This window comes from Pipistrellus hanaki (assembly GCF_964339955.1).
Source record: "Pipistrellus hanaki genome assembly, chromosome: 8".
Taxonomy (NCBI): Eukaryota; Metazoa; Chordata; class Mammalia; order Chiroptera; family Vespertilionidae; genus Pipistrellus; species Pipistrellus hanaki.
This window is the reverse complement of record NC_140510.1, coordinates 32,457,814-32,482,693: the sequence shown is the minus strand read 5'-3', so window position 1 is coordinate 32,482,693 and position 24,880 is coordinate 32,457,814. Positions and strand designations below refer to the sequence as shown.

General features: G+C 37.4%; 1 protein-coding gene across 5 annotated transcripts in view; it reads right to left on the bottom strand.

The window, feature by feature from the left end:
• The window catches only part of GALNT13 (polypeptide N-acetylgalactosaminyltransferase 13), a 445,911-nt gene that overhangs the window by 404,723 nt on the left and 16,308 nt on the right, over positions 1–24,880 (bottom strand). For all 5 annotated transcript variants that reach the window (XM_084892276.1, XM_084892273.1, XM_084892275.1 and 2 more), the window contains exon 2: positions 9,220–9,290. The gene's annotated coding sequence lies outside the window, so the exon portion shown is untranslated. The remainder of the gene's footprint in view (positions 1–9,219; positions 9,291–24,880) is intronic.

Here is a 24,880-nt window from a genome sequence, read left to right as displayed (position 1 = left end):
ATCTTCTTTCAGGCTGAGCACTGCTGTTGCATCTAATTAGTTTAACAACAGGAACTATCTTGCCATATGCCAACCATGCTTTTACTAGTAACGTGCTATTTACAGAAAAGGAGCCTAAACTGTCAACTCAAATGGGCAGACTGAAGAGAGCAGGCAGCACTAACAGTCACACCGTGAAAATGATTTGCTGTTTCAGCCTTCGCTGGATCACAAGCGGAATGCCTAGAAGATCATACCTGGAAATTTACCTCAAGGAGACACTTCACACACAAAGTCAGAGACATCTAGCCTCTGCAGAGTGCACTAAATAACCCCCTCCTTGCCATGATTTCCTGTGGCAGATGAATGGGTTGGCAAAAATCTAACTTGAACTTTAAAGCAGAGGTCCTTGAAAGCTTGATTTCATTTCATTCTATTTGTAAAATGTCATCATACAATCTCCATACCAGAGACCGAGAGTATATACTGTACTTTACTCATAGAACCTTCCAAAGAGCTCAGAATTGAATTTGTCTGGTTTTTTAAAGAATTTTTACATTGTTCTTATTTCATTTGATCCTCATCATGGCTTTGATATATACTTCCCATTTTGTAAATTCTCAAGCTCAGAGAATTTAAGTGACTTGTCCAAAGTGGCACACTTTGTCTAAGCCAGCAATCTTCACAACCAGTTTGAAGCCAGTTTTCTAACATACAATACCATGTTGTTCAATGAATACCTATTGTTTTGTTTCAGAATTAGCAAAACTTCTTAACCAGTTCCTATAAAAATTCAACTCTGATTTTCATAAATAAGTGTCACCTTATTTGCTGGTGTTTAGGATTAGAGATGATATGCACAAGAGAATCTGTCTAAGGCAAATAAAAATGCACAGAACTGTGTTGCTTTAAAGCTATCAAAGCGGTGGCAAAGGTTAACTTGTCCACCTAATTGATTTGTCAGCTGAAAACACAGGCCCAGAGGGTTATAATGACTTTCACAAGTTTCATACCTTCTAATGGCAGGATTCAAATGGAACTCATTCTTGCTTTGACATTATGTAAGTGCTCCTAGATAAGCCTAAATATTGAGCAATATTTCAGTATAGTTGAAAATATTAAAATAATATACTTAAAGGGCAGAAACAGAGATTCAATTCCATCTAAAGATAAAGCTTTACCCAAGAGAAACAAGGTAAATTGCCTTTCTAGCCTATTAATCAGTATCAGGCATGAATAGACTCTGTCCCCTCAAATAATTGAATTTTTGTTAATATAAGGGGGGTAAAATAAAAGAAACCACCAAATGTACTTTTCCTCCGGGATAGACCTTTTGCATATATTATAATATTCAACCCTCACCGAACTGCTTCTAGATAGTTATTACTATGCCCTTTCACAGCTGAGAAAGTAGACACAGTTAGGATAAGACCTTGCTCAAGGTCAGTTCACTAGTAATTTGCAGAGCTAAGATCAGAACCCACCTCTGTTTAATAATAGAACCTGACTATTTTAACTCACACCATCTTGCCTCAGAGATCAAATTGCTTCATCCTCATCCTCAGAAGGAACATATCCAGAGCAGTTGTGCTTGCTGCCAAAACACTACATGTAACAGCTTTCTTTGCAACAAAAAATAACGGTTAGGTAGAAAACATTGGGTGAGGTTTCCAGGCTATCTCTTTGAGAGGAATAAATTAGCTGGTAGCATGCCCCTTTGTCATTATATTCTTTTCTTCATTTTTGTTGCATAGCACCAAATACGATGGCTAGGCTCCAGTAGTCACTTAAGCCATTGGGAAAACCTTGAGGATGAAATCTTGTGGCTAAGATGGTGGAAAACTACATGCGGTGACTAGATCCTCTAATAACCATGGTACTCCAATTCCACTGGGTTGCAATTCCTCACAAAACTATTAACAGCAACAACTCATATTTGTGTAAAAATGTTATTAAAAGAGACTCTGGCAAATGCATACTATGTCATTTAAGGAGGAAAAAAAAGAACTCATCTTGCTTTGTAAAACCAATTACAGTTAAAATATATATAAATAAAATTGCAGTTTTTCTTCCATTTAGACAGTAGAAAACCATAATAGAATATTGCTCTTATCCTAATTATGAGAAAAGGACAGATACTCTGCAAAATAACTTTTGTTGAGCCCATCAGAGAGCTGGGGTTGCAAGGCCAAGAAATTAATTAACTAAACTTCAAAGGGTAATGGCCACACTGAAGAGAGACAGGACATAAACCACTTATTTCACTTTTGCCAGAAACATGAGAAATATAGGTGCACATTATAAAACTGGGTAAGAAGAAAACGGGTACAAAAAAAACACGAAACAAAACTTCAAGGCCAGAATGGTTTAACAGAACACTATAGACATCCTGTGATCCCTCAGACACAAAGAATCATGCACTCATTCATAAGCTCTTTTTTCCTTCATCTACTGGCCACTTAGAAAGACTGAAGTCAGGACAGAACACCAAAGAGAGCACTTAAGTGTGCAAAGGCACAACATTCTATCTGACTCCCAAGACTCTGACACAAAGGAAAATGTTATCTTTTGGACCAAAAAAAACCTCATATTCCCAGTGCCCTGGAAAAGATCCATAGTTTCTGTGAAAGAGGTAGAAGCCAAAGTTATCTGGCCCTGCTGGAGGGGCAGGTAACTCTCTTGGGCCCAGAATCTGATACTAATACAGAGCAGACATCTGCTAACTCTAGGGGAAGAACAGGACACTCCCACCAAAAAACCCTGTGGAGTCAAGGAGGCATTTTGGCTGGCGCCATGGGAATGGGTAGGAATAGTTAAAGAGCCACACACCTAAAGCCCAGGTGCACAGCTCAGTCTCAGATGAAGATGGAGCCATGGAACCTAGAGTCCTCCTATCCCAGCAGGGACACTGCTCCAAATAATAAGGCAACAGCCACGGGGGGAAATACAACAGTGTGAGCAGAGGCTTCCTCTGTTGTGCAGGCATTGGGAAATGCTAAACAGGGAGGGTAGATAATAAACACAGAAAATCTGACATTCCAGGTCCCACACTAAACACAAGGAAGCAACAGCTCTGCTGCTGGAATTTGAAATCTGAAATAAATAAATAAATAAATCCATTTAAATAAATTAACAAAATTAAAAAAAGAAAGAAAAATTACTGTATAATCTCAGCAGACATGGAAGAAGCTCCTGATAACATTCAAATCTAAATTATGATTAAAAAAAAATCCCAGCAAAATCAGAAATAAAAATAAATTTCTAAATCTATTATATGTTATTGCCAAAAACAATTACAGTAAAATCATTCTTAATGGGGAAATGGGGAAAGTATTCCCTTTGATTTGAAAATAAGAATTTCCACTCTTCGCACTTTCATTCAACATTGTCCTGGAATTCTAGCCAATTGAATAAGACATGAAAAAGAAACAAAAGTATAAAGTTTGAAAAATATTAAATAAAATTATCTTTGATCATAGACAACATAGTTTTTTTATGTAAAACATCCAAAAGAATCTACTCAGACAATATTGGAATTAATGATTTTATAATCTGCTTTATGCAAGGTCAATATAAAAAATTACCTTTAAACTGCATAAAACTTGCAGGGACAAATCAACCACCATGTACAAGACTTCTAGGCAGAAAACCATAAAATCTGATTGAGAGAAATTAAAAACACCTAAATATATGAAATATATATGATGTTGACCTATAAATTAAGACTCAATATTGTAATTTTGCAATACTTTACTGAACAATAAACTGAATTCAATCTCAACTGAAATCACAACTTTTTGTCAAACCTGACAAAGTAATTCTAAAATTCATATAAAATAAGGTAAAGTACCTTAAATAAAAACATGGTGGTAGAACTTGTTTTCATAGATATCACGAATAATAAAAAGCAACCATAATTAAAATGTGTTACAAGTAGTAAGAATAGACTAATAGATGAATTAAAAAGAGTAGTTGATCCCCAAAATGCAGACATATATTGATATTTGGTTTATTATAAAAATGGCATTTAAGAACAGCAGATTACAGAAAGTTTTCAGTACAATTCTGTAACAACTGGATAGCCATTAGCAAGGAAAATAGAACTTAACTTCTACCTCAAACTATTCACATAAATCAATTGTAAGTAGAATTAACTAAATGTAAAGTGGCAGAAAAATAATTAAAATTAAAATTAGAAAGTCTTCCTCATCAGAAACTCCATTAAGAAACTGAAGAAGCAAGTCACAGGGGGTAAAAGGTATTTGCAACATTTAATTGAAAGGGGTTCTTAATCCAAATATAACTAACATCTGCATATTAACAATTTAAAAATCAACACAATAGAAAAACAGACAAGACAAACAGGACACTTACAGACAATAATACACATATGGCAATTAAATCACATTAATTCATGAGCGAAATGTAAACTATTCTTTCATGAGAATGACTAACATTAAAAGGACTGATTATTCCAAGTACTGGTAAGGATGAAACAATGGGAACTCTCATACACTACTAATTGGAGTTGATATAACTACTTAGGAAAACTGGCATTACCTACTAAAATTGAAGAGTTATATAGAATACAACTGAGCAATTTCATTGTTAAATATATATCTAACAGAAATGCAAGTACATGAGCAGCAAGAAACATTTAAAAAAATGTTTGTAGCAGCATTATTTATAATTGCCCAAAATCAGAAACAGCCTAAGTGTCCTTCAACAATACAATGAATAAAACTCTATAGTATCCTCAGTATACAATAAAAGGGTAATATGCAAATTGACGAAACAGCATTATGACCGGTAGCTATGATGTACACTGACCACCAGGAGACAGATGCTCAACGTAGGAGCTGCCCCAGCTCACAGGGCCCATTCGCCTGATCTGGGCCTACCGGCCATCCTCTCAGTCCCTCCCCCCAGCCTGAAGGTTCCAGTAGCCCAATGGCAAACAGGGAACCAGGGGTGAGTGGTGGTGGGGAGAGGGGCTGGCTGCTGGCAGCTGGGGAAGATGGACCTGATCACAGGCCAGGCCTAGGGATGGTACCATGTATGATTTTGTGCACCAAGCCTCTAGTTTTATATAACGGAATACTACATAGCAATTAAAATTAATAAACTGCACAAACGCATTAATGAAACTTAGAATACATGTTCAGAGGAGAAAACCAGACACAAAGGAAAGCACATTATATGATTATTAGGTACATCAGTTCAGAAATAAAGCTAACACGAGTTTCGTATTTAGGGATGCATAATAAAATGCTAAAACTAATAAAAAGCAAGGAAATGCTTACTAGAAAAGTCACGAAAGTGTTATCTGTCAAGGAACTGATGGAAAAGGAGTCATGTTTGGGAGGCAGAAAAAAGCAGGTTTTCTGGAATGCACCAAGTATTCTATTCCTTGACTTCTCTGCTTGTAAAAATCATTGTTTTGTGCCTTGAATACATAAAAATTCACAATGAAAAGGCTTAAAATGCACAAATTCTGTAATTAAATATTATGCTAGATGAGATAAAGTACAATGAACATAACTAACATCTATTGAGAATGTACTGTGTTTCAGAAGCCACTTTTAGTGCTTTATCTCATTTAACCTTTACAATGTTCAGGAAACTTAGTACTACTATTATAATATTTCAAAGGTAAGAGACTGAGGCACAGAGAGCTTACATAATTCACACAAAGTCACACAGCTAACGAGGCCTCATCTGGGATCTAGACCATGCCTTCGTATAGTGCTGGAGCCCACACTCTTGAGCTGCACATTATGCTGCTTTCTCCAATGCAGAAAAAGACCAAATATTCTTTATGCTGGGTGCTGGTTTTTCCCCCCTTGTCAACATTATTGTTTTAGCGTGATAGGTAAACTAAGTCTAAAACAATTGGTCTTTCATGGACCCAAGATAGTAAATCTGTAATTTAGCACTCTAAACTTCCTTCATTTTAAACTCTACAAAGGAAGGAAGACAAATCATATTAAGGTGACATATTTAGTAGTCTAATTTACAATTGAGCAATATCGTAAATTTCTCTGCTCCTGTTTCCAAACATTGAAGTGAAGGTATACAAGCCATTCATCACGAACCATGAGGGATATTTCTTCCTAAAGGTCAAATTTTTCTCCCTACCCAAAGACTTAACTTAAAGAGGGATACACTTGGGGGGTGGAGGGGAGGAAGAAAAGAGGACCTGTTTCTCTGACTATTGGTAAGATCATTTTCTGGTTCAATCAAGCTGGAAATCTGTTATTTATTTATTTATTTTTTAGAAAAATGGTGTATGGTGGTTAACTGCAGCCATATGGAGCTTGGCTGGCTGGACTGAAGTATCAGCCCTACCATTTCCTAGTTAATTGACCTAGGACAATCTACTTAGCTAAAGGCTGCCTCAGTTTCCTCTTGTGCAAATGTAGGTAACATTAGCATCTACCTCTGAGAATTGTTTGAAAGTTAAATTAAATAATAAAATAATTTAAAATAGAACCTAGTACATAGTAAATGCCACACAAGTGTTATTATAATTAGTATTCCTAGACCTATTTTTTTTTTCTAAATTTCACCTGCATCTATTGCTTCCTCTCCATTCCCACTGCTATGACCTCATGTTTTACCTCATCCATTCATTCCTATATTGCTCATTTTTCTTAAAATTATTTTTTTCTTGTCTACAAGTCTTCCAACTGGAATCCATCATGAAGATAATTCCTGTCTAGTAGTCAAAGAAGAAACTTCTTGTTCACACAATTGGCCTTTGCAAAATACTCTGGTTTTTTTTTTAATTGCCTACCAATTAAATTTAAATTCAATTGCATGTTCTGATTATCAGTATTTTATACAACCTAGCTCCAGTCTTATTTTCCAGCGTTACCTGGGTTTAGTCCAACATAAGAAACTCATTTTGTCGCCAAGCTAAATAACTTACCCCTCATAGAATGTAAAGTATGGCTCTTTACCTCTGAACATGGGGATGCCATTTCCTAGACTTCTCTGTTCACACTTCCACCTGCATCAAGATCTAATGCAAATGCAACGTCCATGATGAAATCTTGAACCAATGGGGTTGAGAATTACATATCCTTTCTTAAATCTCCTCTAATGCTTTATTTTTCACCTATATTAAACCTTTTCAAATTATTTGTAATAGCTTTATTAATTTGACTATAGTAGACTACTCACATAATACCATAATCTAATAACACATCATTCACCTTATTTATGCCTGGGTGTATTTTATTTCCTCAAATTGAAGGTAGAATTTTCTTGAGCGTCATTTTTGTTCCCTTCCACTGTTCTCGTACTTATTAGCCACTCTTATTATAGGAGCATGCAATAAGTATTTATTGAATTAAATGAAATAGAATTACTAAATGTAACCACCAGCTTTGTCTTTCAGGGACCAAATCTTGAAATGGAAAGTAAAAGCATTCTGGAAGTCTTTCCGTCTTAAAATAAAGAGCACTTAGTGCGAGCATGTAAAAGACTTGACCCCTTCATTTTTAGAGCAAAAATATTTTACAGCAAGTGTGAAAATATCCCTCAGGTAAGATGTTGCTGATGGTTTGTTTCAAGCAGATGACAGAACTGGAAGAAAATGAAGATCACCACAGACTTGAAAGGGAAAAGCAGCCGTGTGGACAAGGTGCTATCTAGGATGTCCCTGAAAGCTGATAAACCTGAGGATGGAAAATAGGGACGAGAAGGAATTCGTCGATGTGAACTCCACATTCCAAACTTCTCTGTATTGCATAAAATGGCTGATGGACTGCAAGAAAAGGGTGTGGTCAGTCCCTTCAAATTCTGAAGAGTAAGAGTAATAAAAGCATAGGATACGGTCCCAAACCTTGGGAAGGGGCTTTTCTATTTTTTAAATTTTCTTTACTCAAACAACATTTTTCAAGGCAGTTAAGTTTAGATTTACTGAATGAAAGAAGACTCTTGAACAACTCTAATTTTAAATATTTTTTACCCTATATAATAAAAGCCTAACACGCTAAGTGTCTGGTCATCTGTTCAACCAATCAAAGCGTAATATACTAATGATATTCTAAGGCTGCTCAACCACTCGCTATGACATGCACTGGCCACCAGGGAGCAGACAGTCAAATGGTGAACAGTTGCTATGATGTGCACTAATCACCAGGGCGCAGACGCTCCAACCAGTAGGTTAGCTTGTTGCTGGGGTACAGCCAATAGGGACTGAGTGAGATGGGTCCCTCCCTAGCTGGCCAACTTCCCACATCCCTCCCTGCACCCCTTGCAATCCTGGCTGAGGGACTGCCTCCCCACTGCCCCCACACCCCAAGTACACAAATATCATGCACCGGGCCTCTAGTAAAATAATAATTTAGGTGAACTATATACTCTTTCTTTAAAGAAGTTACATTTCACTTATTTCCTACTAGTTCAAAGCAGTTCAAGTAAGGATTGGAAAGCATAATTTAAAATGAAAGCAATGACATGATAAGCAGAAAAGAAAAAAAAAAAAAAAAAAGAAAAAAAACCCTGCAACATTTTCAGGATAATGCTTAAGCAATATAAAAACTCAAAAAAATAATCAGGACATGTCTGTACTCTTAAAAACATCCAGGCTCTTAAATAAAAGTTATTTAACTTTTTCTGCTACTGCTGAAGGCATATTTTTTTTTTTTTAAGTCTTATATCCAATGGCCAGATTCAACACTTTGAATAGATATTGAGCAAGGCATTAAAACTTCTTAAGTCTCAGTTTTCTTATTTAAAAAATAGAAATAAAAATAATAAACTTCAAATATTTGGGTAAGAATTAAAGGTGCAACATGTAAATTGCCTGATATGGGGCAAATCGGAATACTAGCAAATTTTAATACTCAGGAAATCTTAATACTTAATTCAATACTCCTTTTTTAAATGTTCTTATTAATACTGACTAAAATAATACAAAATAACACTAATTTTTTCTTCACTCTTCTCAAAGTACTATTCAGAGGAAAGCAATCTTAACTAATACGTGAAAAACATTATTGTGTCCATTATGTACATAGAACAATAGTAAAATTCAGCCATTATAAATCTTAAAGTTATACAACTTAATTCCAACTAGCCAACAACTTGTTTTTTATCTTTTATATAGTTTTTCTCAATATTCACAAGTATCAAGAACTGTAAATAGAAATGTGTTCTTTTATGACAGTCTGCCAAATTCATTCAGTATGACTGCAATTGAGGGGGAAAATAGAAATACATATTACTTACTGTATGTGGCGCTTGGCAATTTCAAAATGATTTGCAAACAGTCATCCTCAAAATACTCCTACAAAATGCATCTGTGAAAAGAAAAACAAAAGAGTAAGCAACTTGCCAAGGACACAGAAATACAATACAAATCCAGACCAACACACACTGAGACACTACATGCTTAACATACTGGAATAAAATTTTGTGAACTATAGATTGTACCTCTTACAAAATATAATGGCCTGATGAATAGAAATATTTCCAACTGTTCTAAACATCCATCAAGGAGGGCACTCTTAGATAAGAGGTAAGAGTCTACACACACAATCATATACAAGAAGCACAATGCCCACAAAACAACATAAAGCAATTCAAAATCATGAGATGTCTGTAGGTAAATGTAATTGGAGATCTGAGGTGGTCATTAAAACAATTCAGGTTTTTAAAATGCATCTTTGTCTAATGTATTAGGATCTCTGATGGAGAGGTTTGCTTGATTTACCCAGAGAATTGCACCAATTCACTTTGTAATTGCATGTCAATTTTAATTGAAGACCACACACTGAGAAAAATGTAGGAATGCCACTTGCATGCCTCACAAAAATACACAAACATCCATTTTCTTTCTTTTTTTTTTTTAAGAAAGTCAATGTAATTATAAGGAGGAAGTTATTTAATAAAATTTTATTAATTAATTTGTTTTGTTTATTTTTAAAGGGGGGATGTTGGGAAGAGCATATTTACTTCAAAGTTCATTATATTTCACCACAAATAGGATTTTATGTTTTGGGGTATACTGTTTTATAAAAGAATTGTTCAAAAGAAACAAAATAATATATAACCTAATAATATTTAAAATAATCCTTTAAGGTACAATGTGCTTTTTTCGGATAGATCACACACACTATGGACAATACAAATAAAATTCTCCTGAACAGCAAGCACCTTTAGAGTAACATTAGTTCTCAGAAATCAACAGAATTTCTGGCCAGAGAGATCTGCTTTTTTATAGTATTAAGTAGGAATACCAGTTTATTACTACAGATGGTTTGCTTTTGTGTTCACCAAAACTAGGTGTAATCAGTTCACCAAACAGACTAGACGCTAAATTGGATATCTAATTTATCTTCCTGGAGTATGTAAAAAAAAAACAAAAAAACAGGATGGCAAAGGCATAAGAATGAATGATTTTATTATTGTTCACACAAAGCCTCTCAAATAAGAGTAAATTATTGACATAATTAACAAATTTATATTTAAATGTCAAAGATAAATTAGAGCCCAGCTAGTGTGGCTGAGTTAGAGATCATCAGTCCATACACCAAGAGGTCCCTGGTACAATTCCTGGACAGGGAACATGCTTGGGGTTGTGGGCTCAATCCCAGTAAGGGGCATGCAGGAGACAGCCAATAGATGATTCTCATCTATGTTTCTATTTCTCTTTCCCTCTCCCTTCCTCTCTCTATCCTTTCTAATAAAAGAGTAATATGCAAATTGAATATAGCTCCGCTACACACACAAGCCACACCTACCAGCCAATCAGGAGCAAATATGCAAATTAACCCAACCAAGATTGCTATGGCAACAGAGAGCAGGAGGGAGGCTTGGGTTTTCCAGCAATGGAGGATGCCAAGCTTTCCCCACACCCTGGCTGACCCAGAACTCCACTCAAGGCAACAAAGTTTCAATTATAGAAGATAAATCCCAGATACCAGGGCCTCTGCTTGGGTGGCCAGGGGGTGTGGCCAGCCTGCAAACCACCACAGGCCCCTTATCCAGGCAGCCCCCATGTCCCAAGGGAATCCCTACCCTGATCTGGGAAACCCTTCAGGGAAAATCAGCTGGTCCCCACCCGTGCACCAGGCCTCTATCCTATCTAATCCTCCTAATAAAATAATAATATGCAAATTGACCATTACTCCAACACACAAGATGGCTGCCCCCTTGTGGTCAAAGATGACTGACCCTGTGTGGACACAAGATGGCTACCACAAGATGGCCAGCAGGGGAGGACAGTTGGAAGGGACCTGGTCTGCAATGCAGGACAGTTGTGGGTGATCAGGCCAGCAGGGGAGGGCATTTGGGAGGGACCAGGCCTGGAAGGGAGGGAAGTTGAGGGCAATCAAGCCTGCAGGGGAGGGCATTTAGGGGTGACCAGGGTGGCAGAGGAGGGAAGTTGGGGACAACCAGGCCTGCAGCGAAGGGCAGTTGGGGGGGACCAGGCCTATAGGGGAGGACAGTTAGGCATCAATCAGGCTGGCAGGTGAGTGGTTAGGGGTGATCAGGCTGGCAGGCAGAAGTGGTTAGGGGCATCAAGAAGGCAGGCAGGGGAGCAGTTGGGAGCCAGCAGTCCTGGATTTTGAGAGGGATGTCCGATTGCCCGTTTATTCCTGAATCTACCTGGATCAGACCTAAATGGGCAGTCAGACATCCCTCGAAGGGTCCCAGATTGGAGAGGGTGCAGGCTGGGCTGAGGGACACACCCCACCCGTGCATGAGTTTCATGAACCAGGCCTCTAGTAAAATCAATAAAAACATATTTTCAAAAAAGTAAATAAAGAAATTCATAAGAAACTATGTCTTTCTAAATTTTCATTTTTCGAAGTTTAAAATTAAAGCTTAATAAAGAAGCAAATTCATCTATCTAATAGAGAGGGAATATGCTGACTGTCAGGCCCTCACAAAGATGGCCGCATCCACAGCCAATAAGGAGGGAATATGCTAATTGCTGCCACACCCTCAAAGATGGCAGTGCCCACAACCACTATATGGGACACCCAGTCTCCTCAGCCCCGCTGGGGCACCTGTTCCAGAGTGCCCCAGGACCTCAGCCCTCTAGCCACCCAAGGCCAGCCCAAGGCACAAGCAAGCCTCAGATGGCGACTGCCCAGCCACCCAGGGCCATCCGATGCTCAGGTAACCAGGGCCGGCCGAGACTTGCCCTGCTGGGAGTGGCAGTAGCAGAGGTGTGCTGGGGACATTCCCTTCCCCTGATCACTGGATCATCTCCCACCCCTGAGAGCTCCTGTACTGTGAGAGGGGCAGGCTGGGCTGAGGGACCTCCCTTCCAGTGCATGAATTTCATGCACTAGGCCTCTAGTTCATATATAATTTCAATAGACTTAAAAAGCAACTATTAGCAGAAATGTATGTTTCTTTACACTTTAGCACATTCATTCTTGTAGGCAAGAGAACTAAAGTTAACACTAATTAGGTGACTCCCCAATTTGACACAACTGTTAAGAGGTGATCCCAGGCTCAGAATCAGTTTTTCTGACCCAATTTCTTCTCACTGCAACACCCATTAGTCCCTCCATTGCATTCAGAGTAGAAGTTGCAAAGTGGAGTGTAACAACCAAATCTGGCTTATTGACATGGTTTGTTTATTCCACATCATGGATTCAAAAGTATTTTTAAAATATTCAAAAGTGGAATATTTTTCATAAGAATCCTCATTTTTAGCTTTTTGAAAGAACAAAGATTGTTGTTAGGCTGAGCCTCCAGAGAACATAGAAATGGTTGTCTCTCTTGGATGAGACATACTTTCTGCCCTCAGCTATGTCCTACTTTTGCAAAGCTGTCCTCCACTCTTCCATTTTCAAACATTGGTGTTTTGTCCTGATCCCTGCATACCAACTACAATCGAATCTCTTTATTATGAAACTGGAGGAAGGACTATCCTCAGTTAGGCTCAAAAGCTTATTTCATTAGTTGAAGCAACTGCTTAAAACTACATTTCACTGGTTTTTATATTCAGGTGTTATTGATTAGTTAGTTACCTTATTTTATTCTATATACATTTTTTTTTTAATTTCATGGGTTTGAATATCCATTTATCTAAATACACATTCGATCATTTTTAAAGCTAATGGAGAAATTTACAAACACAATTGATTGGGACAAATCAAGGAAATTATCTCCAGTAATGATTTTACCATGCACACATCTTTCAGAGACTTCCTGGATTGGCAAATATGCCATTTGATAAAAAACAATAGAGAAAAAAACCAATTCAATTTAACTAAATAAACTGGATTAACAATGACCACAAAAGGTAAGGCTATTCAATCCACACTTTCTGATTACATCGTGGCATGTTTTTAATAAGTTGAAATAACAATATGTTTTGTAGAATGCTTTAAAAATAAGGAGCTAGAGTTCTGGGTAGCATTAATAGCAGTTACCTAAATCTGAAACATTTCACAAATTGAGCAAAATATATACAGTCAACAAATCAAAATGAACAAACAAAATCCCTCACACAAATCCTAGATCTTTAACATAACTGGAAATTGGGGAATAATAAAAATGTTAAATTGCTTATAAACAGAAAATTAAACAGCAATTTCCAACAGAGATATCTTTCGAGCTCCACTATATGTATTGCAGAGATCTAAGGGGTCCAGAAAACCTATGAGGAGCAGAAAAGAGGAAAACAAATTTTCTAATACCGACGCAAAACTTACTCTCAGAAAGTCCACTGCAACTATTAAAATACTGAAAAACTATCCTGGAATAACAGACATGGGAAGGGAGACATAAAAATATGGAATTCAAGGTAGCAACCTTTTCTCTGGCATTTAAAAATGATGGGAACAAAGGACAAAGGCTGTAACTTCAAAAGCTCTCAGCAGTGAAATCTTAAAATTGGGAAATCAAAATAATTAATAACCATAAAGAATTAAAATCTATTACAGACAATAAAATATAAATGAAAAAAAAGTATAAGGATAGGAAAATTCTTCTTTTGCATAACATGCCACTTATAGATGTGCTGGTAAGAGTCAGAACACCATCATTAGGCAAACATTATAGTTAACCTGATTGGGTCAAACAAACACCTGTGAATCAGCACTTGTGAGTGAAAGCATGATCAACAAGGTATTTCCATAGTCGGAAACTGTCTTTCTACATATCACTTACTAATTACAAAAAGAAAAGTAGAAACACTCAATGGAGAAACTTGGAAGAGATCACCTTCACTAAATGACCAAAGACAAGATCATTAACAATAGGACAAATATACACAATGTGCCTTCAAGCATGCTACTCCTAAGAATGACACATCATCACTTCCATGGTCTATCTGCCCAAAATGCATAATCTGAATTAATAATCAGGAAATTTCAGGCAAACCCAAGTTGAGGAATGTCTGAATATTATCTGGCCTGAACCGAATGAGAAAAGTCTGAAAATATGTGGCATGACCTCTTCAAATTCAAAGTCATCCAAAACTGAGGAACTGCTCCAGGTTAAAGGAAGTTTAAAAGACAGGACAACCAAACGCATGTGTGATCCAAGATGCACTTTGAGTTACATAACAATATTCTTAATTAATAATGCATGTCTTATTTTCCATAATTATATTGTGGTTATATAAGACAATATCCTTATTATTTTAAAAAAGCACAAGAGCACTTAAACTCAAAAGCATGATCTATGCACCTTATTCACTGTTTCATGTATTTACAACTACAATAATTGCAAACTATATGTTTGAAACCATATCCAAATTTAAAATTAAAGAATAAAGGTAGAAATAAATAGATGCTTTACTTTCATTGAGATATCTTGGGATCACAGGAAAATTGTCAAACATAAATCAGTGAAGGGTTTTTAAACCAAGAAAAAAAAAATTAGAATAAATCATAATCATTGCCCAGTGTTGTTGGACAACTAGGATAACAAAGAAGAAATTCAGAAATATACTTATTTCTATATTTTATATATTATATAATTTTATATTTTAATTCATTCACACCGGATGACTTTTGTTGTGTTGGCTATTGTTTTTATTTATTTGACAACCTAAGGGAAGAGAGGTCAGCTAAGTAGTCAGGTATTGCACATTTTAAAAATTCTTGTGGCACACCAGTTGAAAGCCACTGCCTTAAGATAAAATACCCAGAAGAGAAATTACTAGATTAAATAGCATGAGGCTATTAAGGCGTTGTAAATTATATTTTATTATTACAGATGCACAGATGCACACGGTTTCACATTTTAACAATCTCACAATCAGGTTCTATTTCACAGTTACTGTAGCCAATAACAGTTGTGACATAAAAAATATTTGGTGCCTACCTATGCCCTAATTTGGGCCTGATTCTTCATATTGTCATGTCTTAAATTGAATGTTATGCATTCTTGTGTTACACATGTTGAGTTTAGTTATCTTTTTCAATATTTTCAGAGATTATCCAATAATTTAACATTGGAATAAAAAATTGTTTATATGGAAATAGAACAGCCTTACTAATTATTTATTTTTGGAGGAATTAACACAATTTCTTTTTTCTTTTCTTTTTTTCTTTTTTTTTACAAAGCAATAGCCAAGTACTTTGCAAAACCTAAAGATTAAAAATACCTACAAACAGATCAACCCGTATTAGTCTTAAAACTGAGAACATACAAAGAATTGATTATTCCATGATGAGTAATGTAAGCGAAGGCAGGAAACACTATTGATCCCCCTGAATAATCCAAGCAGCTATACCAGGTCTCTTCTCTAATTTATAGCAACAAGGTGTCAGAATGCCTAGATATTACCATATTTTTGCACTACATATACCATTTACATTCCATTACACTAGATATTACCTTTTTCTTTTAAGTGTCATTTTAACCAATGGTTCTCATTGATCTTCAACTTGCTTCAGTCACTTCTCCTGCTTCCTATATTCACTTTGAATTCTTGTAAATTCCGACAGAGTTGGCAACTTTCCTACTCTATAGATTCCATGTTTTGTATTCTTAAATTCTGGATATGAATACAAATATAATTCAGTATAAGCACCCAATAAATCCTTCTGGTGTTTTACATGGTCTGTCCTGGCAGGTTACTGACTCAATGGCAAATAGCAAGCTATGCCCTCCTTCACACAAAATTACATTTTCTTTAGTGGTTGATGAGAACATTGTGTGAGACAAAAACTAAACCTTACTGAAATGAAGATATATGAACTCTTATTTTAAATTTTATTTTTAAGTTGTAGTTTACAGTCAATATTTTCTGTATTAGTTTCAGGTGAACAGCATAGTGAAGATATATGAACTCTTTCGCTTCCCCTCATATTTAAGTCCTGTCATTGTGTCAGAGAACAAAATTAGATTAACTCACAATGATTTACTTCTCTCAAAGTCATGCTGGTTGTTACCCCCATTTGTTCTGATCTTTGAGGTATATGAAAACCAATTGCCTTTTTGATTTATATTTCTATTTTTTTCTATATCAAAGCAAAATGATTAACATATAACTTTTAAAGTCATCACTAGTATGCCCTCCTCTCCCATTTTCATTTGGACTTCAAAAACCATAAGCTAATTTTTTACTGCAAATATGACTTAATCATAATCTTATGATAATTTCAATTGTGAAAGGTATGACAATTCAGGATCTCCAAGAATACTGTACATAATTTAAAAGTAATCCTCCTGAAGTTTATTAGACAACTCGTATCAGTATATAATTCCATATTGAATCGACACCAGAATTAAATGCCTATGTAATGCCTTGTCCAAGACCTAGGACACCCTCACCCCTTGGTTTCTGGCAGTGTGTGAAAATTGACAGTGTCTACATCGTGGTGTTCCCTAACTAGAAACTGTTTCATCATCCCTTTTGTATATCCATCCAGTTGAAGAGAAGTGGAGACCTGTTTCCTAACTCAAGTGGGTTCTCAGTCAGTACTTTGTTACCCCGGACCCCTTTTTATTTTCATTGAACATTTATGGCTGGCAAATTGTTTCACATCCACCAATCTCTCTACATAAAGAGATGTGAATGCTTTCTCCTTCTTCACCTTTTCCTATTTACCTTAAGAGAAATGAAAAAAAAAAAAAAGTGTTGGTTTCTTCATCCTCTGAGATGAAGTCTTGCTTAATACACACAACCCCACCTTCAGCAAACATACACTAAAGCACAGAATATTTTACATCTTTCATGTCATTATTTTTATTCTCTGTAGAAATTTTACTTTTTCCTTTACATATCCCTATCTTTTCACCCCTTCACAGAACTTCATCAGTGTCATTCATAATATTTATAATTGGAAATCCTTAAAAGCAACTGGAATGTCTAACAATTAGGGATCAACTAAAAAAGTTGAGTTGTGCAGCTGATAGAATGCCATGCAGTCACAAAACTCATGACTCAAGTAATATTTATTTACATGTAGAAATCTTCAAATATTTTGAAAATAATATAAAAACTTTCTAAAATAATATGACGTATAAGGTAGCAAATATGTGAATAATTATAAATATATAAACATATATTTATATATACCTCCCATCTAATAATAGAGAAACATGCAAATTGACCAAACCTTTGCTATTCCCACAGCCAATAAGAGTGAATATGCAAATTAACCCCCCAAAAAGATGGTGGTTAATTTGTATATGCAGGTGCTGAGTGGCCCGGTTCCGGGAAACATCCTCTGGACCCAGGCCATGTAGGCCCGTGCTTAGGTCCTGAGCAGCAGGGGTCCCAGAACCCCCTGGCCACTTAGAGCCTATGGGTACAGGCGCCGAGCGGCTGGGGACAGGAACATTCCCGTTGTTCCTGCCCTGCCCCCAGCCACTTGCAATTGCTCCTGCACCAAGCAGTGATTTGGGTCCATGCCCCCAGCCAGGTGCCCACAATGGGGGGAGGGGGTGGACACCTGGCTGCTAGCCTCTGGGATGTATGGACCCTGGCAGCCACCACTGTATGCGGCCCAGGGTCCCTGCCTGCCCCCAGCCTGGTACCATAGTGAGGCTGTCTGCTGGCCTAAGGGTTTTTGGAGACTAGGATGTTCCTGCCCCACCCCCAGCAGCTTTTGCAAGCTCCAGCACCAAGTGATTGTTCAAGTCCATGCCTCTAGCACAGCACTCTGGTAATTAACTGTTTTTCTCTTGCTGCTTTTAACATTGTCTTTTGCTCTTGGAATTTTAATTATGATGTGTCTTGGTGTGCTCCTCTTTGGATTCCTTTTGTTTGGGATTCTCTGCACTTCCCGGACTTGTAAGTCTATTTCTTTCACTAGGTGGGGGAAGTTTTCTAACATTATTTCTTCAAATAGGTTTTCAGTATCTTGCTCTCTCTCTTCCTCTGGCACCTCAATAATTTGGATGTTGGTTCACTTTAAGTTGTCCAGAGGTTCCTTACACTATCTTCATTTTTTTTTTTTCTTTTTTCTTTTTGTTTTTCTGTTTGGGTGTTTTTTGCTTCTTTGTATTTCAAATCTTTGACTTGATTCTTGTGATCATCTAGTCTGTTGTTGGACCTCTGTATATTATTTTTTATTTCAGTCAGTGAATGCTTAACTTCTAGTTGGTCCTTTTTCATATCCTTGAGGGTCTTGCTAAATTTATGAACCCTTTCTAGAAAATTCTTGAAAAACCTTATAACAGTGGTTTTGAACTCTATATCCAGTAGTTTGCTTTCATTTGTGACCTGTTTCTTTGTCTCCACATTTTGGCTGCTTCCCTGAGTTGATAGAGGGCTTTGGTGCATTGTGTGCACACACAGTGGACTGTGTGCACAGTCTTGTAGTTAAGCCTTGGTTGTTTCTGGAATCACTGGGAGGCAATGACCTCCAGGCCAATTGGCTGTGAGGATCAGCTGTGTCTAGGATGGGAGAACTTCTGTGCTAGAGACACCCTTATGAGACAAGACTTGCTTCAGTAGGGCTTTGGTGCTCACTGAGTCTGCCCCCTGAATCTGTCCCTTATGGATCTGAGGAGTTGTAATCTGGATGGTCCTACTCTGATCCCTGGGTACACTGGCTTTTGGATTTCTAAGAAGGTGCTAATTTAGCCTCTGGCTAAGGCCACCTAGCAGGAGTTACAGAGAGATCTGCAGATTCCTCTTCTTTGTTTGGGTTTTGTAGCTGCCCAGATGAGGCCCAGCTATGAAGCAATGCAAGCTGCTGTGGGGCCTTGGGCCTTCTTTTGGATGTTCTGGGTCTCTCTGACTCAGCTTCAGTTTGTTAGGTAAGTTTAGATTTCAAAGGACCAGACCATTCATATGCAAAAGCCTCTGTGCATAGTTGGTGTGGGCAGGGTTTCAGGGTGGAACAAATAGCAATGGCTTCCCATCAGCCCTGCCCTAAGAGGCCCCCCTGGATCTCAGTGTCCCATGCTGTAATCACTGCAAGCAGCTCTGAGAGAAAGCAACCCTCTAGTTCCACCTGCCACCGGATAGTCCAGTTTCTCCCCATATGAGTCTGGGTCCACGGGGTCTTGCCAGAACTGGAGTTCAGAGCAGTTGGGAGCTTGTGTCACCCTCCCGCTTGAAAAAAGCCAGCCGCGTACTCAGTTGCCAGCCTTCTCCGCATGCGCACCTCGCCTCCATACCTCTGCCTTCCACACCTTCTCTAAGTCTCAGTGTGCTTTTTTCTTTCCTTCTAGTTGTAGAATTTTCACTCAACCAGTCTTCCTGTGGTTCTGGATGATGTATGTTTTGTCTTTTAGTTGTAGTTTTAAAGTTGTGTTACCTGTCAGAACGGCCAACATCAACAAATCAACAAACGACAAGTGTTGGCGAGGTTGCGGAGAAAAAGGAACCCTCTTGCACTGCTGGTGGGAATGCAGACTGGTGCAACCACTGTGGAGAACAGTGTGGAGTTTCCTCAAAAAACTTAAAATGGAACTCCCATTTGACCCAGTAATCCCACTCCTAGGAATATATCCCAAAATACTAGGAACACCAATCAGAAAGGATATATACACCCCTATGTTCATAGCAGCACAATCTACAATAGCCAGAATTTGGAAACAGCCTAGGTGCCCGTCATCAGATGATTGAATCAAAAAACCATGGTACATCTACACAATGGAATACTATGCTGCCATAAAAAAGAAGGAATTCTCATCATTTGCAGCAACCTGGATGGAATTGGAGAACATCATGCTGAGTGAAATAAGCCAATCAATGAAAGAGAAACACCACATGACCTCACTCATTTATGGATAATAAAGAACATTATAAACTGATGAACCAAAAGATAGATATAGAGACAGTAAAGCAACAAGCAGACTGTCAAATTACAGCGGGGAGGGGAGGGAGATCTGGGGGAGATAATAGATCAACCGAAGGACTTGTATACATGCATATAAGTACAACCAATGGACATAAAACTCTGAGGAGGGAGGGCATTTATGGGAGGGAGGGGGGGCAAAAAAAATCAATAAAATATATTTTAAAAAATAATAAAAAAATTTAAAAATTTTTTAAATTTAAAAAAATAAAGTTGTTGTGTTAGGCAGCAAGTTCAGGTGTTTGCCTATGCTGCCATTTTGGTTTTTCCTCTAATGTTTTTATTTTTATTGATTTCAAAAAGAGGGAGAGAAAAAGAGAGATAGAAACATCAATGAGAGAATCACTGATCAGCTGCCTCCTTCACTCCCCCTTCTAGGGATCAAGCCGGCAACCAGGGAATGTGCCCTAACTGGGAATCAAACCATGATCACCTGGCTCATGGGTCACTGCTCAACCACTAAGCCACACCAGCTGGGCAACACTAATATCCTTTTATACCCACCATATTCCAGAGAAAGATATGAGAATTGTCACAAAGATTCATTCAATAGAGCATCAGTAACTTTATAAGTGTTTATCCTATAGAATCAAAATTTAACACTTTTTCAAGACATTTATTGAATGACTGACTATATTGTAGTCTTTGGTAGATCTTAGGGGGATGATAAAAAATGTGATGCCAGTTTGATCCCAGGTTACAGCACCAAATTAAAAAAAAAAAAAAATGTGTTGCCTCCGTCGTGAAATAGCTTACAATTTAAAATGCAAGACAGATGAGGATACAACTAACTATGGTGATAATGTGGTATAAATAGCAACATCACTAGGAACAAAATGCTAAGGAAACAGAAAGAACAATTCTGCCTTATAGATTTGGGGGAAATATTTAAAAAGCATTGCCGCTTGAGCTGACTTAAAATGAGATAAGTAATTGAAAGCTGAAAAGCAGTATGAGCAAGAAACAGAGTCATGGACATTCATGCCATATTCTGAGAGGTAACAGAATCCTGCAAATACTACATTAGATGGGACCAAAAGGTGAGAAATGAGTCTGAGAAGGTCATTTGGGGTAGATTTCTATGAAGGCTCTTCAATGACATGGTAAAGAATTCAAAATTTAAACTGAAGAGTTTTCAAGGGTTTTTACAACTAGGAGTTTATATTTGGAAAAACTGTCTATTGGCAATGTGGAGTATGTAAGGAACTACACAATGGGAACTAGCTTTATTTTAGAGAAAACTGTGAGTGCTGGGTTTAGACTAGGCAAAACCATGACTGGGGGCAGGTGGGGTGACAGGGCAAATCCTCAAAATCCCTTTCAATCTTAAACTCTGTGACTTATGTCCCTTTTGAAGCAAAAGAGTTCCAGACTAATTCTTAGAAATGACAGAGGTGGCAGGACTCTTGAATCACTTCAGTGAAAATCATAAAGAAATTGCTATTTCAAACGCCCACGGAGTTTGACAACAAGTATATATAAAGTGCACAATCTTTGACCAACTGACAATGGAATTTGAGAGGAGAAAAAAAAAAAAACCAAAGAAGACACTAATATAGCCCAGTGAAAAGACATATTCAATTATCCTCCTGGGAAAGCCAGATAGAAATTTGACTGACCTAAATCTTTTGGCCTGCATCATTTTCCAAAGAAACATCAACTGCTTTGGAAGTCCCAGGGGACCTATTGGTCCATGCACAATCTAATTAAATGCACGTAGTAAGGACTTAATCCTATAGAGCATTTCACTAGGTACAGCACAAAAAGAACTGTGCTAAACTGCCGTCTTAGATTTCATAATGTACAAAAAACAAACACATGTGGATATGCATCCATTATTTAGGAAGATGGATGAAAGGATTCATTAAACTACAGCAAGATATATAATGCTTCATGAACGTTAATAAATAGGACACTTCCTTGCTTAGTTCCATTTCAAGGGGAAACACGACTAAAGGTCAGATAATAAATGCCAGTGACCAGATCTCACTCCTGAGGCTTGTTGGAAGAGAAAAGGAAAACTCTGCCCTATTCAGTTTGAACAGCACAGAAAGCCAAGGTCAGTGAAGCAGTCCAAGGCATAACATGCCACAGAACTGCAAGTACTTGAAGGGAGGAGAGACCGGCCAACCATGGCACAGCATCAATCTGGGGATAAAAGCTCCTTTTCTTTCCTTCCTTCCTTTCTTTCTTTTTTTTGGGTGTGTGTGTGTGTGTGTGTGTGTGTGTGTGTGTGTGTGTGTGTTGCTGTTAGGCCACTCCAATAAGCTCATTTGGTCTTGAAGAGAGAGACCCTACATGTGGGTGTCAGCAAAAAGATAAAAATTTATGAAATTTCTAATCAATAGAAGATGTGAACCTGGGTTGAGAAAGTTAGCAGGTGAACAAGTTAGAAACTGGGGTGCAGTGTGAATTTTGCCCGTGAGATTAATACAGGGTGTGTGACATCAGAATTCTTAAGTCCTCTGAATGACTTGTTTGATGGCAATCAGCCAAGCATACCATCAGATCAGAATTCTAGATACTAAAGAACCGCACTGTCCTTGAAGCCCCTGCACAGTGAATGAACAAATGAGACACACATTTTCCTATAAAACTCAGTCATGAATAGCACAGTATGAACACCCTTGTTTAAAAGAAGCAGAAAGCAGCCAGAGTGAAAATTCTACAAGATAACAATCTGTAGTAATGCACTCATGATTCATGAACCTATAATATTGTTCACAGAGAAAAAAACGATGTTTATATTTATGGCACACAAAGCCCTCTCTTGATAGAAAAGTGTGGCCTATGAAAGTAAATAGCTCTATTTTGCAGATGTTTTTCATTTCTGAATGAGAAATAATCCTCAGAAACAGGAATGAGAAAATCATCTTTTTAATATGATGTATGATTTAAATCACATAACAATTCAAGAAGACCGAGATCTGAAGACCGAGCAAGCAAGCAGAAATGCAAGGCACACAGAAAAGAGGATTTGCCTAGTGGATCCCCAGGGTTTTAGAATTGCAAAATCACTCAGTAATTGCAGGAGGTGAACATGAACCCATTGCTAAAATCCATTTGTTAGTATGTGCCCTTTAATGAAAGTTTGGAAGTGCCTGATCTTGCACTTGCATAGTGCCCTAACGTAAGTAGATCCCAAAACCACTGGCCAGATTTATTAATTGATTATGTGCTGGCTCCTTACGCAGGAATCATTTCATGCACCAATAAATTATTAAAATGTGGCAACATTTTATTGGACCACAAGTTTATATATTAAGTTATTATGAGATGTAGCCATATGGCCAATTAAAGTACATGGGTATTTAGAGAATTATAATAAAATGCAGATGCACATAATACAACTTGATTAAAATCACATAAAATGTTTCCATGGCAAATACTACATACATATAGGAATGGGAAAAAATAGGTGAACAGAAAATAATATTATTTTTTAAATGACTAAATGTAGACATTTTATGATGTGTTTGTGTGGAGAGGAATGACAAGGGTGAAAGATTTTAAGGTTGTCTAAATACTCAAACTACTAAATTAAACCTGACAAAAAAGTTACACTGAAAATAAGAATCTAGACAGAGAAGTTAAAATGTGTTGGAGCAAAACTTAATTTGGTATAACAAAAGGTCAAAACAAACTTTATAGTTAACAAAGCAACTTAAAGTTAGGAATGAATCTGAATTACCTATCTATACTAATAAAATGGTAATATGCTAATTAGACCAGATATCATTCCAGATATCTTTCCTGACCAAGCCAGGGCTGGAGGGAAGCCAGCCCGGGTCCCAGGTGCCAGAGGGAAGCCGGTGCCTGCAGCCAGGAGAAGGAAGGCCTACTCTTGCCCGAATTTTCGTGCATCAGGCCTCTAGTATACATATAATACCCTAAGCAATTGGCCTACTGGCAGACCATTCTGACCACCAGGGGGCAGATGCTCAATGCAAGAATGGAAACAACAGGCATGGAAACATGGAACAGACTGATGAAGAAGGGAGAGGGAGTATGGAAAGAGATTAACCAAAGATTCTATATGCATACTAGAGGCCCTGTGAACAGATTCATGGACTGGTAAGGTCCCTTGGCCTAGCCTGCACTCTCTCACAATCCAGGATCCCTCAGGGATGTCAGAGAGCCGGTTATGGCCTGATCCCCACAGACCAAGCCAAGGGATCCACTAGTGCACGAATCCGTTCACCAAGCCTCTAGTCATAAAATCAGACCAATAACTTACATTTAGCTTGAGGGTGTCAAGGCACCAGAGCATAAAAGTCTACACTTAAAAATACCCAAGTAACTCATACAAATGAAAACTCAACTTTCAGTACAAGTCCTTTGGGAAACACACACATACACACACACACACCAGCCCTGCCCTATGACAGAAAAAAAGTATATAAGATATCCCAAAAAATGTATGAACATACATTTTTGATAGCTCAATTGATGTTTCTTTCTTTTCAGATTTATTCCATTGGAATTATTAATTATTCAAAGTGTGTATACCTTTTTTTGGGGGACACCTGTATAACTTTTAGTTTTAGTCAAAAATACATTGCAAATTCAATAATATTGCTAAATCTTTCTCTATATTGGTTTCAGATTTATAATAATAGTACATATATTTTGTGAGTTACTAACTTATAAAGAATTTG